The sequence below is a fragment of the Macaca nemestrina genome, chromosome 10 (genome assembly GCF_043159975.1).
Source record: "Macaca nemestrina isolate mMacNem1 chromosome 10, mMacNem.hap1, whole genome shotgun sequence".
NCBI classification, from domain to species: domain Eukaryota; kingdom Metazoa; phylum Chordata; class Mammalia; order Primates; family Cercopithecidae; genus Macaca; species Macaca nemestrina.
Window position 1 is genome coordinate 9679627 of NC_092134.1, and position 15930 is coordinate 9695556.

Below are 15930 nucleotides of genomic sequence, written 5' to 3' on the forward strand. Positions count from 1 at the left end.
GCGCCCGGTCTAAAATATTTTTGTCTTTTGGCCGGGCGCGGTGGCTCACGCCTGTAATCCCAGCACTTTGGGAGGCCGAGGCGGGCGGATCACAAGGTCAGGAGATCGAGACCACGGTGAAACCCCGTCTCTACTAAAAATACAAAAAATTAGCCGGGCGCGGTGGCGGGCGCCTGTAGTCCCAGCTACTCAGGAGGCTGAGGCAGGAGAATGGCGTAAACCCAGGAGGCGGAGCTTGCAGTGAGCCGAGATCGCGCCACTGCACTCCAGCCTGGGCGACAGAGCGAGACTCCGTCTCAAAAAAAAAAAAAAAAAAAAATTTTTGTCTTTTATAGTTTTTTTTCCTATGTGTGTGAGAGGATTAAATGAAATAATGTGATTAGTAAAGCGATTAGTCATCACTTTAAAAATATTTATAAACGTATACATAAATATATAATACATATTTATGTGTACAAACACTAAAGTTTCCTATTCTTTCTGTGCCTACTTTTTCCTTTCATTCCCCGAATACTGTCTCTAGAAGAGTTCACACTGTAACCTCCAACTGTTCCAGCTACTTGGTTTGCTTTCAGCACAAGGCTTGTAGGATGCGCAGCCAGTAGGGGGCAAGAATCACCCAGGCGTGCTTATTACCCAAGCAACGGAGTCAAACAGCACTTTCAGAATGACTTTACAAAAGGGTTACCAACAAGGTAATATGTTTATTGCGTTAGGTAGCTTAATAAAAACGAAAAGATGAAAACAAGGAAGTGAGAAGCGGTGGGGACAGCCCTACACTTCAGTATTCATTAACTGGGAGCCCCGGTGTGTTGGGCTTGCGGGTAAGCGAGAAGACAGGCGTGGGATGGCCGAGCTCACACGCCTTAGGCTCTGATTCTAGCCGTGGACACGCCGAGGGCTCCGGGTTACTTGAGGTTTCACTGCCAAAAAAGTGCTTTGAGCGAGCCTAACAAGCAAGGAATATGTAAACATTTTGTTTCTAAGACTAACTAGGTAACGAAGAGATTTTCCAAGTGACAGAAACGCTGCTAGGTAACTTCCTGGGCCGTAGCTGCCCACCCTAACAGGTTCTGAAAATAGCTCCAGGCCCTTCTTAGCCTGAGTTTGAAAGCAGGCGCGGGGCGCATGCGCGCAGCCCTCCGGCCGACCTCCCGGTATCCCTGGTACGGGGACCTTCTTCCCGACAGGCCGCGGGGAAAAAAGGGCGGAGAAACAGAATTACCGCGAGCTCTCCGAGAGCGCCGGCGGAAACAGTAGTCATGTGACTCTCCTAGGTGGCCTTCGCCTTCCCCCCTCCCCCTTCTCGGAAACCCCCCTCACCCCTCGCCCACCCCAGAGCCGCGGTAATGGACCGTTTGGGTTCCGGAATTCTCTTGGATCCAACAACTGGTACCGGGCCGAGGAGAGCCGGCGGAGTCCGTGTTTGGCGGCGAAAGCTGGGGGGTGGTCAAGATGGGGGGGAAATCATCTTCTTTCACCTAGGAGGGAGGCGGGGCGGAGAGAGGCGCAGAGAAGCGGGTGGGGGAGGAGGGAGGAAGTCACGTGAAGGCGCTGCGTGCGCGCGGCGCCTCATCCGTTGCCCCTCCCCCGCCCCTCCCGGCGGGGCGGGGGGGCTGGGGGAGGGGCGTCAAGATGGCGGCGGGGAGGTAGGCAGAGCCGGACGCTGCTGCTGCCGCCGCCACCGCCGCCTCCGCTCCAGTCGCCTCCGGTCCTTCAGACTCGCACCTCCCAGGAGGAGCTGTACTGGCGCCGGGTCCCGCGGGGAAAGTAAGTCCTTCCCTTGGCCCTTTTCTCCTTCCACACTCCCCCTCCCGGACAGCCTCCCACTCCCACCCTCCTCGGGGGGCCGTGCGGGGCCAGTCTGGGGGGACAGACACCTCTCCCCGGCTTGGGGCCTCCCTCGCCGCTCGCCGCCCCCCGCGGCCGCGCGCTCCGGGGCCCTCGGGGCTTGGTCCCAGCGGTGGCGCCGTTGTACCCGCTTCCTCCGCTCGTCAGCGCAGGGCCCTGCTGTCGCCGCTCATGGGGCTTTCGGGCTCCGGGGAGCCCCGCTGTCCCGGGCCGGAGGCACCCCCCCTTGGACCGCGGGGCAGGGTCCGTGCACGCTAACTCCACTGCCTTCGCCCCTTTGGCTTCCGCCTCACAACCCGGGGGCTGCGGGTCCGGGACCCGCGGGGAAAGTAAGGTTCAGATCCTTCCCAAGTCCTCTTTCCTGCCCCAGCATTGCTCCCGGCTCTGGGCGAGGGAGGGAGGCAGGCGACAGGGTCGTCCTTCCTTAATCTGAACCCCACAGTGGCGGTCTCGTGCATGCCCCACTCTTGGGGCGGTAGGGAAGCCGCGGTGGACACGTGCAGGCTCCTTTCACGCCTCTCTCGGCGACTCGCGTAGTTCTGCCTCGGCGGGCGAGCTCACCTCCCAGACCGTCTCTAAGAATACACACTGAGGGGAACGGCAGTTGGGAATTTGCTTACTTTGAGAGCGTTTGGCATAACGAGTATCCAGAGTTCCCCAAAGCTGTGGATACCGGTGGTTTCTCAGAAGTGGCTTGGGTTCGGTTTAACCGCTGAGGAGATTTGGATGTTCCTAAACCCTTCTGATTGTTTCCTTACCCTGGCATCTAGCTCCTCCCCTTCCCACCCTTGCTTTGTGCTTCTGTTTGGTTAATGTTTGCGGACCACTAACTTGATCCTCGCACAGAGAAGCTTTTTTCATGTGAGTGCTCCGTTTACTGTGGGAGGCTTTTGTTTTGGGGAGTCGCTGGTTGAGAAACGTGGGAAAAGAACGGGCCAGAAAATGAGAGACAAATAAAGCAACGTTTTTATCCATTGAATTTCGCAGCCAATTGTAAGTGCACCCGGAAGTTTGTACTGAACACGTGTTGAGAGAAGGTTATAAACTGGTCCCCTTTGACCTTTGAAAGTTGGCTATTATCATTTTATGTTGAGTTAAATGTTTCATATATTTCAGACAACCAGAATTAGGCATGGAATATGGCTTCTAAAGAGTCAGCCAGGAGGGTACAGAGAGCTGTCAAATCCAGAGTGCCCCAGCAGGAATTGACTTAACACTTGCAGACAATTCTGTGAGCTGACAGTACAGAGGGATTCTATTTTCCACCATATTTTCTAGCAATCAGAATTGGTTTTCATAAGCGTGGGGAAAGCTATCATCGTTGCACAGAAAATAGCAGAATTTCCTACTGGTGACTTGAGTGGGACATTAATTTTGCAAGAAAGGGAACATTTTCTCTCATCTTCTAGAGAAGTTGTTTCCAAAATTTTTCCTATGGGAGATGGCTTTACTTTTTTCCTCTGGCTTCTACATTTTATATTCTATTCCAACTTTGTTCCATATAATTGGCTTTATAATATTTATGTTATTTTTAAATTTTTGAGACAGGGTCCCCCTCTGTTGCTCAAGCTGGAGTACAGTGACGTGGTCATAGCTCACTGCAGCTTGAACTCTTGGGCTCAAGCGATCGTCCCACTTCAGCCTCCGGAGTAGCTGGGACTACAGATGTGCACCACTACAGCAGCTGATTTGTAAAATTTTTTTGTAGAGAGGCAGGGGTCTCACCATGTTGGGAGGCAGCAACTGGCCTCAAGCAATCCTCAGGCCTCCGCTTCCGGAAGTGGTGGGATTGCAGTCATGAGCCATTGTGCCTGGCCCCTTCAGAATCTTTTTTTTTTTTTGAGACAGAGTCTCACTTTGTTACCCAGACTGGAAGGCAGTGGTACGAACTCGGCTCACCGCAACCTCTGCCTCCCGGGTTCAAGCGATTTTCCTGCCTCAGTCTCCCTAGTAGCTGGGATTGCAGGCATGCACCACCACACCTGGCTAATTTTTTTTATATATTTGGCAGAAAGGAGTTTCACTCTGTTGGCCAGGCTGGTCTCACACTAGTGACCTCAAGTGATCCTCTCACCTCTGTCTCCCAGAGTGCTGGGATTACAGCCGTGAGCCACCGCCCTTGGCCCCCCATCAGAATCTTTTTTTTTTTTTTGAGGTGGAGTCTTGCTGTGTCGCCCAGGCTGGAGTGCAGTGTCACAACCTTGGCTCACTGCAGCCTCCGCCTCCGGGGTTTAAGCGATTCTCCTGCCTCAGCCTCCCGAGTAGCTGGGACTACAGGCGCGTGCCACCATGCCTGGCTAATTTTCGTATTTTTAGTAGAGACGGGGTTTCACCATATTGGCCAGGCTGGTCTCAAACTCCTGACCTGGTGATCCACCTGCCTTGGCCTCCCAAAGTGCTGGGATTACAAGTGTGAGCCACCGCACCCAGCCTCAGAATCTTAAATAAAACTTAACTTTAGTTGCTAAAGGGGAGAGACTGAGTAAGTGGCCTACTATTCATTAATTCATTGAATGTGGTTATATGTCAGGCAATTTTGTAATTTTTTTTCGGACTGCCTCGCTCTGTCACCAGGGTGGAGTGCAGCAGGGTGATCTCAGCTCCCTGCAACCTCCCACTCCCTGGTTCAAGCGATTCTCCTGCCTCAACCTCCCAAGTAGCTGGGATTACAGGTACATGCCACCACACCCAGTTACTTTTTATATTTTTATTTGTTTATTTATGTATTTTTTGAGATGGAATTTTGCTTTTGTTGCCCAGACTGGAGTGCAATGGCGTGATCTCGACTCACCGCAACCTCCGCCTCCTGGGTTCAAGCGATTCTCCTGCCTCAGCCTCCTGAGTAGCTGGGATTACAGGCATGAGCCACCATGCCTGGCTGATTTTCTATTTTTAGTAGAGACGGGGTTTCTGCACCTTGGTCAAGCTGTTCTTGAATTCCCGACCTGAGGTGATCCACCCACCTCAGCCTCCCAGAGTGGGATTACAGGCGTGAGCCACCACACCCAGCCTTCCTTTTTTTTTTTTTTTTTTTTTTTTTGGAGACGGAGTCTCGCTCTGTCGCCCAGGCTGGAGTGCAGTGGCCGGATCTCAGCTCCCTGCAAGCTCCGCCTCCCGGGTTCCCGCCATTCTCCTGCCTCAGCCTCCCGAGTAGCTGGGACTACAGGCGCCCGCCACCTCGCCCGGCTAGTTTTTTGTATTTTTTAGTAGAGACGGGGTTTCACCGTGTTAGCCAGGATGGTCTCGATCTCCTGACCTCGTGATCCGCCCGTCTTGGCCTCCCAAAGTGCTGGGATTACAGGCTTGAGCCACCGTGCCCGGCCTACACCCAGCCTTCTTAAAAATTTTTTATTTTTTATTTTTTTGAGACAGAGTCTTGTTCTGTCGCCCAGGCTGGAGTGCAGTGGTGTGATCTCTGCTCACTGCAACCTCCGCCACCCAGGTTCAAGCTGTTCTCCTGCCTTAGCCCCCAAAGTAGCTGGGATTACAGGTGTGTGCCACCACTGGCTAAGTTTTGTTTTGTTTTTTTGTTTTTTTTTTTTGAGACAGTCTCACTCTGTTGTCCAGGCTGGAGTGCAGTGGCACTATCTCAGCTCACTGCAAGCTCCGCCTCCCGGGTTCACATCATTCTCCCGCCTCAGCCTCCTGAGTAGCTGGGACTACAGACGCCTGCCACCACGCCTGGCTAATTTTTTGTATGTTTAGTAGAGACAGGGTTTCACAATGTTAGCCAGGATGGTCTCGATCTCCTGACGTCGTGATCCACCTGACTTGGCCTCCCAAAGTGCTGGGATTACAGGCGTGAGCCACCGCACCCGGCCTAATTTTTGTATTTTTAGTGGAGACGAGGTTTTCACATTTTGGCCAGGATGGTTTCAATCTCTTGACCTTGTGATCTGCCTGCTTCAGCCTCCCAAAGTGCTGGGATTATAGGCGTGAGTCTCTGCGCCCGGCCAATTTTTGTATTTTTTTTTTTTTTTTTTTTGAGACGGAGTCTGGCTCTGTCGCCCGGGCTGGAGTGCAGTGGCCGGATCTCAGCTCACTGCAAGCTCCGCCCCCCGGGTTTTACGCCATTCTCCTGTCTCAGCCTCCCGAGTAGCTGGGACTACAGGCGCCCGCCGCCTCGCCCGGCTAGTTTTTTTGTATTTTTTTTAGTAGAGACGGGGTTTCACCGTGTTCGCCAAGATGGCCTCGATCTCCTGACCTCGTGATCCGCCCGTCTCGGCCTCCCAAAGTGCTGGGATTACAGGCTTGAGCCACCGCGCCCGGCCGTATTTTTAATAGGGACGGGACTTCACCATGATGGCCAGGATGGTCTCGATCTGATCTGGTGGTCTGTCCACCTTGGCCTCCCAAAGTGCTGAGATTACAGGCGTGAGCCACTGTGCCCAGCCTGTGTGTTTTTAAGTGCCTTGCTGAAAGTACTATTTAAAAAGGGGCAGCGTGCAGATTCTTTTTTTGCTTTAAAAAGTGGTTTGCCTCGACCGAGCTCAGTGGTGCATGCCTGTAATCCCAGTACTTTGGGGGGCTAAGACTGGTGGATCACGAGGGCAGGAGATCCAGACCATCCTGGCTAACAACCCCTGTCTATTAAAAATGCAAAAAGTTAGATGGGTGTGGTGACCCACCCCTGTAATCCCAGCTACTCCGGAGGCTGAGGCAGAAGAATTACTTGAACCCGAGAGGCAGAGGTTGCAGTGAGCCGAGATTGGGCCATTGCACTCCAGCTTTGGTGACACAGCGAGACTCTGTCTCAAAAGAAAAAAAAAAGTGGTTTGTCTCAAAGAGTTTAGCTACAGATATGTTTGGGCATTTCTTAGCATCTAAATTGAGCTTTGATTTGTAACTTACCACCTGTGAAGATGGAGAACACTCAGGACTAGACTTACTGAGTAACTGCACATTCCATGAGGCTCTGTAGGTTCCCATGCTTTGCCTTTTTTTTTTTTTTGAGACGGTGTTTCTCTCTTGTCACCCAGGCTGGAGTGCAATGGCGCAACCTTGGCTCACCTGCAACCTCCGCATCCCAGGTTCAAGGAATTCTCCTGCCTCAGCCTCCCAAGTAGCTGGGATTAACAGGCGCCCACCACTATGCCTGGCTAATTTTTTTTGTATTTTCAGTAGAGACGGGGTTTCACCATGTTGGCCAGGCTGGTCTCGAACTCCTGACCTCAGGTGACCAACTGGCTTGGCCTCCCAAACTGCTGGGATTACAGGCTTGAGCCACCATGCCTGGCCAAAGATAATTTTTAAGAGTAATTACTTTTGCATTAAACACCAATTAATAACTGTCTAAAATGATGTAGTCCTAAAGTTTTTGCAGTTATCTTTGTTTTTATATGCTGATTGACAGATCCAGGTTGTTGTGGCTTGAACTCACCAAGTAATAAGACAACCTTAGAGATTCCACTGAAATTTCCTTAAATGGAAAGGATGGGCTCTTGAAGATCAGGAATTCTCTTTTACAAATAAGATATGGTATGAAACATATCAAATTAACTTATTTATTGGGAGGCAATATATAGATTAGAGCAATATATAGATTAAATATTTTTATGGCATCCCGCAGTAAGAAATGTGGTTTATTTGTGACCTAGTATATATATACACACATATAAATATATATATATATTTTTTGAGACAGAGTCTCGCTCTGTTGCCCAGTCTGGAGTACAGGAGTGCAATCTTGGCTCACCGCAACCTCCGCCTCCTGGGTTCAAGTGATTCTCCCACCTCAGCATTTCAAGTAACTGGGATTACAGGTGTGCCACCAAGCCCAGCTAATTTTTTTGTGTATTTAGTAAAGACGTGTATGTATATGTTAACCAGTATATGTGTTGGCCAGGCCGGTCTCGAACTCCTGGCTTCAAGTGATCTCGTCTTGGCCTCCTAAAGTGCTGGGATTACAGGAGTGAGCCACTGCACTCAGCCTATACTGAGATATTTTAAAATGCTGATACAGTAGACTGGGTGCAGTGGCTCATGCCTGTAATCCCGACACTTTGGGAGGCCGAGGCGGGCTGATCACGAGGTCGGGAGATCGAGACTATCCTGGCTAACCCAGTGATACCCTGTCTCTACTAAAAATACAAAAAAATTAGCTGGGCATGGTGGCGGGCACCTATAGTCTTGGCTACTTAGCAGGCTAAGGCGGGAGACTCACTTGAACCTGGGAAGCAGAGCTTGCAGTGAGCCAAGATCTCGCTACTGCACTCCAGCCTGGGTGACAGAGCGAGACTCTGTCTCAAAAAAACAAAACAAAACACTAAATTGATTTGACAACCTAATGTGTTGTGATCAGTAGTTTGAAAAGTACTGGAACAGGGTTGGGAGTACAGGATCTTGGAGTGACTGTGGTGTCAGACCTTCTGAATTTGTAGTTCTATTCCAAGCTCACTTTGTTGTTACTTTGTTGTATTTCATTTTTCTAAGCCTTAGTTTCTTAACTGTGACAAAGGGATAATGGGTTAGCATTTGATACTCATGGTTATCTTGAGGGTTAAAAGAAAAAAGTCCAACCATACATGGGTTGAGCATCCCTAATCTGAATATTCAAAATCTGAGATGTTCAAAATCTGAAACTTTCAGCACTGACGTGATGCCACAAGTGGGAGATTCCACTCTTGACCTCACATGAGTGATCACAGTCCAAAATGCAGTCAACACTTTGTTTACGTTTTAAGGTATTGTATAAAATTATCTTCAGGCTATGTGTATCAGGTGTATATGAAACATTAGTGTATTTTGTGTTTAGACTTGGGTTCCATCTCTAAGATACCTCATTATGTATGTGCAGGTATTCCAAAATACAAAAAACCCTGGGTCACTTCTGGTTCCAAGTTTCAGATACGGGAAACTCAGCCTGTAGTGAGAATCAAGACAATTGATCGTCTGAATTTCACTAGTGATAATCAAGAAAGTTGTTTAATTCCCCCCAACTCAATTATTTGTGTATTGCTTTTGTAAGGGACTTTTGTGGCTTTGTGGATAATTTGCACATTCCTTTGTAAGTATCTTCTTCCTGCAGGTTTTGCAGTGGGGTACTTGACCAAGCAAGGTCCTGTGAAGGGCAGGTGTTGAAAAGTACAGGTTGCATTCTTTGTTGTTTTTGTTTTCTTTGTTTGTTTTTGAGATGGAGTCTCGCTCTTTCACCAGGTTGGAGTGCAGTGGTGTGACCTCAGCTCACTGTAACCTCCACCTTCCGGGTTCAGGCGATTCTTCTGCCTCAGCCTCCTGAGTAGCTGGGACTGCAGGCACCCGCGACCATGCCCAGCTAGTTTTTGTATTTTTAGTAGACATGGAGTTTCATCATGTTAGCCAGGATGGTCTCAATCTCTTGACCTCGTGATCTGCCTGCCTCAGCCTCCCAAAGTGCTAGGATTACAGGCGTGAGCCACCATGCCTGGCTGTTTGTTGTTTTGAGATGGAGTCCCGCTCTGTCGCCCGGGCTGGAGTGCAGTGGCGCAATCTCAGCTCACTGCAACCTTCGCCCCCTGGGTTCTGGTGATTCTCCTGCCTCAGCCTCTTATTACAGGCGTGCGCCACTATGCCTGGCTACTTTTTGTATTTTTAGTAGAGATGGGATTTCACCCCATGTTGACAGGCTGGTCAGGTCTTGAACTCCTGACCTCAGGTGATCTGCCCATCTCAGCCTCCCAAAGTGCTGGGATTACAGGCGTGAGCCACCGTGCCCAGACCAGATTACATTCTTTTTTTTTTTTTTTGAGACAGAGTCTCGCTCTGTCCCCCTGGCTGGAGTGCAGTGGCGCGATCTCGGCTCACTGCAAGCTCTGTCTCCCAGGATCATGCCATTCTCCTGCCTCAGCCTCCTGAGTAGCTGGGACTACAGATGCCGCGCCTGGCTAATTTTTTGTATTTTTAGTAGAGATGGGGTTTCACCGTGGTCTTGATCTCCTGACCTTGTGATCCGCCCGCCTCGGCCTCCCAAAGTGCTGGGATTACAGGCGTGAGCCACCGCGCCCAGCCTAGATTACATTCTTTTAGGTAAAGGAAATTCTTGTAAACTAACTTATTGGTAACAGCTGTTTCTTTATCCTGATGATCTTAAGTATCTACTGCACACAGTAGACACTTAATATATGTTGATGAACTGCATCTCTTAACTGGATCATTATCCTAAAATTCTTTTTTTTTTTTTTTTTGTTATTTGGAGACAGAGTATCACTTTTGCTGCCCAGGCTGGAGTGCAGTGTCACGATCTCAGCTCTCTGCAACCTCCGCCTCCCAGGTTTAAGTGATTCTTCTGCCTCAGCCTCCCAAGTAGCTGCTATTACAGGCATCCGCCACCACACCTGGCTAATTTTGTATTTCTAGTAGAGATGGGGTTTCTCCATTTGGTCAGGCTGGTCTCGAACTCCTGACCTCAGGTGATCTGCCCACCTCGGCCTCCAAAGTGCTGGGATTACAGGCGTGAGCCACCGTGCCCGACCCCATTATCTTAAAATTCTTTTATTTATTTATTTATTTATTTATTTTTGAGATGGAGTCTCGCTCTGTAGCCCAGGCTGGAGTGCAGTGGCCGGATCTCAGCTCACTGCAAGCTCCGCCTCCCGGGTTCACACCATTCTCCGGCCTCAGCCTCCCGAGTAGCTGGGACTACAGGCGCTGCCACCTCGCCCGGCTATTTTTTGTATTTCTTAGTAGAGACGGGGTTTCACCGTGTTAGCCAGGATGGTCTCGATCTCCTGACCTCGTGATCCGCCCATCTCGGCCTCCCAAAGTGCTGGGATTACAGGCTTGAGCCACCGTGCCCGGCCCTTAAAATTCTTAAACTAAATGTCAGTCATATCACAGCTGCATAAAAACAGATAAAGCTGAATCTTGAATCAGACATGCTTAGCACTCTAAGGAGAAAAAAATCCTTTTTGTTATTAGCTAAGGTGAAGATATTTGCTAAGTGATACTATCTGTGCACATTTAAAAATGTCCACCAGTTTGTTCTAGATTTAATAACTGATTGGTCAAGTTGGATGTGTAGCAGTAACAGTTCTAGATAAAAAGGGACTAGTATTTTATATAATTAATATGGGCAGGGCACTGTGGCTCATGCTTGTAATCCCAGCACCGTGGGAGGCTGAGGCGGATGGATCACTTGAGGTCAAGAGTTTGAGACCGGCCTGGCCAACATGGTAAAACCCGTCTCTACTAAAAATACAAAAAAATTAGCTGGGCGTGGTGGCACGTGCCTGTAATACCAGCTACTCTGGAGTCTGAGGCAGGAGAATCGCTTGAACCCAGCCGGGCATATTCAAGGTTGCAGTGAGCCGAGATGGTGCCATTGCACTCCAGCTTGGGTGATAGAACGAGACTCCATCTCAAAAAAACAAACAAAAAAACCCAAAGACTAGTATGAAAGTTAATTATTTAATGGATTGCTAACAAAGTTTGTATTCTGGGGAATAAAGTGCTGAATCAGTGATGTGGGAGTAAACATCTTTTTTGGATGAAATACTAATATATATAAAAATGATAGTAGCTAGCTAGTAGTTAACATTTACTTACTCCTGGTATTATCACATTTACTTGACACAGCAATCCTATGAAGGAAGTTCTATTTGTATTATTTTAAGATGAGGAAACTGAGTCAGAGAGGTTCTCACTTGACCATATCATACTACTAGTGGGCAGTACAGCCAGTATTTGAACCTAGGTATTTTGTCCAACTCCATAATCTCCTCAGCCACTGTGGTGTGCTACCGCTGTTGTGGACATATCCCTCATGTCTGCTCAGAGCTGTAGAGATTCGTTGCAGGTCTGAGCAAGAGGAACCTTGTCCCCCTTGGTAACTTTCTGTGTTGGTTTTCTGAATGGGAAATGTATCCTTTCATTCTTCTGGTTGGCTATTGTTTCTCAGTATTCTCTTCCTGCCAAAACTAGCTCTTAGTTTTTCTCTACTGCTGTGGCTTTGTGTCTTATTTATCATAGAAGTTTTCAGAGGTGTACTATTTTGAAATAGGTCATGTTTTCAAATGCATTTGTTTATTTTTCATTTTTGGGGCACAGGGTCTCACTCTGTCACCCAGCCTGGAATGCAGTGCCATGAACATGCCTCACTGCAGCTTCAACCTACTAGGCTCAAGGGATCCTCTTGTCTCAGCCTTCCAAGTAGCTGGGGCCACAGCCACATGTCACTGCGCCCAGCTAATTTTTCGAGGTTTGTTTTTAGTTATTTTTTTGAGACGGAGTCTCGCTCTGTCACCCAGGCTGGAGTACAGTGGTATGATCTTGGCTCACTGCAACCTCCGCCTCCCGGGTTCAAGCGATTCTCCTGCCTCAGCCTCCTGAAATGCTGGGATTACAGGCGCCCACCACCATGCCTGGCTATTTTTTGTACTTTTAGAGGAGACGGGGTTTTACCACGTTGGCCAGGATGGTCTCAAACTCATGACTTCAGGTGAGCCACCGCGCCCAGCATTTTTTAATTTTTATTATTTTTTATTTAGTTTTAAGAAACAGGGTCTCATCTGGGCTTGGGGGCTTATGCCTGTAATCCCAGCACTTTGGGAGGCTGAGGCGGGTGGATCACGAGGTCAGTAGATCGAGACCATCCTGGCCAACATGGTGAAACCCTGTCTCTACTAGAAGTACAAAAATTAGCTGGGCGTGGTGGTGTGGGCCTGTAGTCCCAGCCACTTGGGAGGGTGAGGCAGGAGAATTGTTTGAACCTGGGAGGCAGAGGGTGCAGTGAGCTGAGATCGCGCCACTGCACTCCAGCCTGGGCGACAGAGCAAGACTCTGTCTCAAAAAAAAAGAAAAAGAAACAGGGTCTCCCTTTGTTGCCCAGACTGGTTTCAAACTTCTGGACTGAAGTGATCCTCCTTCCTTAGCCTCCCAAAGTGCTCAGATTATAGGTGTGAGTCACCACACCCAGCTTTCAGATGTATTTATGATAAAAATTGAACTCTTTTTTTGTCCATTGTTTGAGAGAGAGAGACCTTCTGTGGTTAGTAACTTGGGTTTGTTAGACTGCTCCATGGTAAATGTCATCTGAGGTCTGTGAACTCCTTTGTAGACACACTAGCACAGTTCTCTTGTACTTCACAGTATTTAACATTTATATTGTGCTTTGTGGCTTCAGAGTGAAAATGTTTTTTCTCTTGTGAACAGGTCTTATTGGTAGAATGAGGAGGAGATTGGCTAATATGTTTGGTTTTTTTTTTTTTTTTTTTTGAGGCGGAGTCTTCACTCTGTCGCCCAGGCTGGAGTGCAGTGGCACCATCTCGGCTCACTGCAAGCTCCGCCTCCCAGGTTCGCGCCATTCTCCTGCCTCAGCCTCCCGAATAGCTGGGACTACAGGCACCCGCCACCGCGCCCGGCTAATTTTTTGTATTTTAGTAGAGACGGTGTTTCACCGTGTTAGCCAGGATGGTCTCGATCTCCTGACCTCGTGATCCGCCCGCCTCGGCCTCCCAAAGTGCAGGGATTACAGGCGTGAGCCACCGCGCCCGGCCGGCTAATATGTTTTTAAGGGCTCTTAGCTTGAGCACCAAAATTCTGTGAGTCTGTAATAGTTTCAGAGTGGAAATATGATTAAATACTAAGAGTTTTTGCCTAATGGAGTTAGAGAATGGGATAGATGTTCTCTCTCTATCCCTTTTTCCTCCTTCACCCTGCAAAAAAAGAACAAATAGAGAATTTGTGCCTGTTTGGCTGAGAAATGATCCCTAGTATTCCATTTATGTATAAGATGTATATTAAGATTAAAATCTCTTTCATTAATAGCTTGTAAAAGACAGTGTCTTTTACAGACATTGTTATTCCCAGGTCATTCATCAGATTAGAGGGTCTTAAAGTGTTGTTTATTTTAATTGACCAGTAAAAATTGTCTATATGGTGTATAACATTTTCATATATATACATATACATTTTGGAATGGCTAAGTCAAATTGTGATTCCTACGAGTGAGTTATAAGCTGGTCACTGATAGTTATTTATAACCATTGCTATCTTTCTTACATGAACATCAAAAAGTTTCTCAGTACAATTTTTTTGTACTTAAATGGTCATTGTTAAGAAAACATATTTCAGAAAGCTCTCATGAACTAATACTTTGCAGTGAATATGCATTTCATTGATTAATGGCATCTCTACACTTTTGAATATTATTAGTTAGGGCTTGTTGTGTAGTTCATGGACTGATGGATCCCGTGGCCTGCAGGGGCTCTGTGTCTGTAGTTTTGGAAGTCACTGGATTAAAACAATGTACTTCTGTTTCAAATATAAATAAATTGTTTCCAGTTTTTATTTTAAAGAGATGACATTTTGATAGTCTCCAGAGTTCTATTAATCTGGGTCAAGATTATCTGTAGCCGGTGGGCCAAGACCGTATTTTGGTCTTAATGAAGTATTTTATGATTGAAAATGTTAAAAGCATTGATTTAGAGCTCTAGGTACTTGTTCGTATTATGCAGTAGGATAATTTGTAAAAGTACGGTCAAATGCGTGTATATTAGAAAAATTAGTTAACTTGGTCTTCTTTTTGAATCATAAGTCATCAGGCAAACAACTTTATTTGAAATCTATATTGGGACATTTCTCCTGTTTCCTCTGTCATTTAGTTCATGTTATTTATATCTTGCTGTCTAATACTTTATCCCCCCTCCAATTTTAATTTCAATCTGGCGTTTATTCTGAAATAATGAAATATCGTAGTTTACCAACAGCAGCTTCATCTACTCATTGGAAAGAAAACTTCATGGACTTTGGGAGTTTGATCTATCTAGTTTCTCATCTTCTACCACTCCCTGCGTGAGTGAACTTCAGTAGATAATTTAAGTTTTCTGATCCTCAGTTTCAGTTCTTAAATTATATTACCGATCTCACTCAGGGTTGTTTTGGGCTTGAGTATGATAATGTTTATGAAGAATTTAACACCGTGCTAGGCTTGTTTCCTTCCTTCCTCACTCCCTGCCCAAAATGGTTTTCTTCCTTAGGTTACTTTTCCTTTTTCTGGAAAATTCTGGAGAAATCTCCTTTGGGAGGCTGGGCGTGGTGGCGCACACCTGTTATCCTAGCACTTTGGTGGCCGAGGCGGGCGGACTGCCTGAGCCCAGGAGTTTGAGACCAGCCTGGGCAACACGATGAAACCCCATCTCTACTAAAATACAAAAAATTAGCCGGGCGTGGTGGCGGGCGGCTGTAGTCCAGTTACTCAGGAGGCTGAGGCAGGAGAATTGCTTGGACCTGGAAGGTGGAGTTTGCAGTGAGCACCGCTGCACTCCAGCCTGGGAAACAGAGCAAGACTCTGTCTCCAGAAAATCTCCTTTGGGGTATCTGTTCTTCCTCCCACCCTTTTACACAGTGGTCTGCCCTCAGTTTCATTCTGGATATCTGGTTTTCACCTTAAACTCACTCATGTTTCCATTAGAACATGTGTCTAGGCCGGGCGCGGTGGCTCAAGCCTGTAATCCCAGCACTTTGGGAGGCTGAGACGGGTGGATCACGAGGTCAGGAGATGGAGACCATCCTGGCTAACACGGTGAAACCCCGTCTCTACTAAAAAAAATACAAAAAAACTAGCCGGGCGAGGTGGCGGGCGCCTGTAGTCCCAGCTACTTGGGAGGCTGAGGCAGGAGAATGGCGTGAACCTGGGAGGCGGAGCTGGCAGTGAGCTGAGATCCTGCCACTGCACTCCAGCCTGGGCGACAGAGCGAGACTCTGTCTCAAAAAAAAAAAAAAAAAAAAAAAAAAAGAACATGTGTCTAAATGATACACAAACGTAGGTGCCATAGACACAGTACAGGATTTCTTTGTTAAATGCTTTCACCTGAAACAGTTATTACATGCTAGAAGTCATGCTCAGGCCAGGCACAGTGGCTCACGGCATGTAATCCCAGCACTTAGGGAGGCCAAGGTGGGTGGTTCACCTGAGGTCAGGAGTTTGAGACCAGCCTGGCCAACATCGTGAAACCCTGTCTTTACTAAAAAATACAGGCCGGGCGCGGTGGCTCACGCCTGTAATCCCAGCACTTTGGGAGGCCGAGGCAGGTGGATCACGAGGTCAGGAGATCGAGACCATCCTGGCTAACACAGTGAAACCCCGTCTCTACTAAAAAATAC

General features: G+C 47.9%; 1 protein-coding gene and 1 long non-coding RNA gene across 4 annotated transcripts in view; one reads left to right on the plus strand and one right to left on the minus strand.

Moving 5' to 3' along the window:
• Positions 1–668: 668 nt before the first annotated feature.
• LOC105494010 (uncharacterized) lies at positions 669–2114 on the minus strand. Its single transcript, XR_011608714.1, has 2 exons — positions 1979–2114; positions 669–1481 (listed from the first exon to the last, which is right to left on the minus strand). It is a non-coding gene; the product is annotated as an uncharacterized lncRNA (long non-coding RNA).
• The window catches only part of LOC105495454 (strawberry notch homolog 1), an 84390-nt gene continuing 70071 nt past the window's right edge, over positions 1612–15930 (plus strand). For 2 of the 3 annotated variants that reach the window (XM_071070854.1, XM_071070856.1), the window contains exon 1: positions 1612–1770. The gene's annotated coding sequence lies outside the window, so the exon portion shown is untranslated. Of the gene's footprint in view, positions 1771–2086; positions 2181–15930 lie in introns of those variants that run through there. The other variant, XM_071070855.1, reaches the window with a different exon arrangement.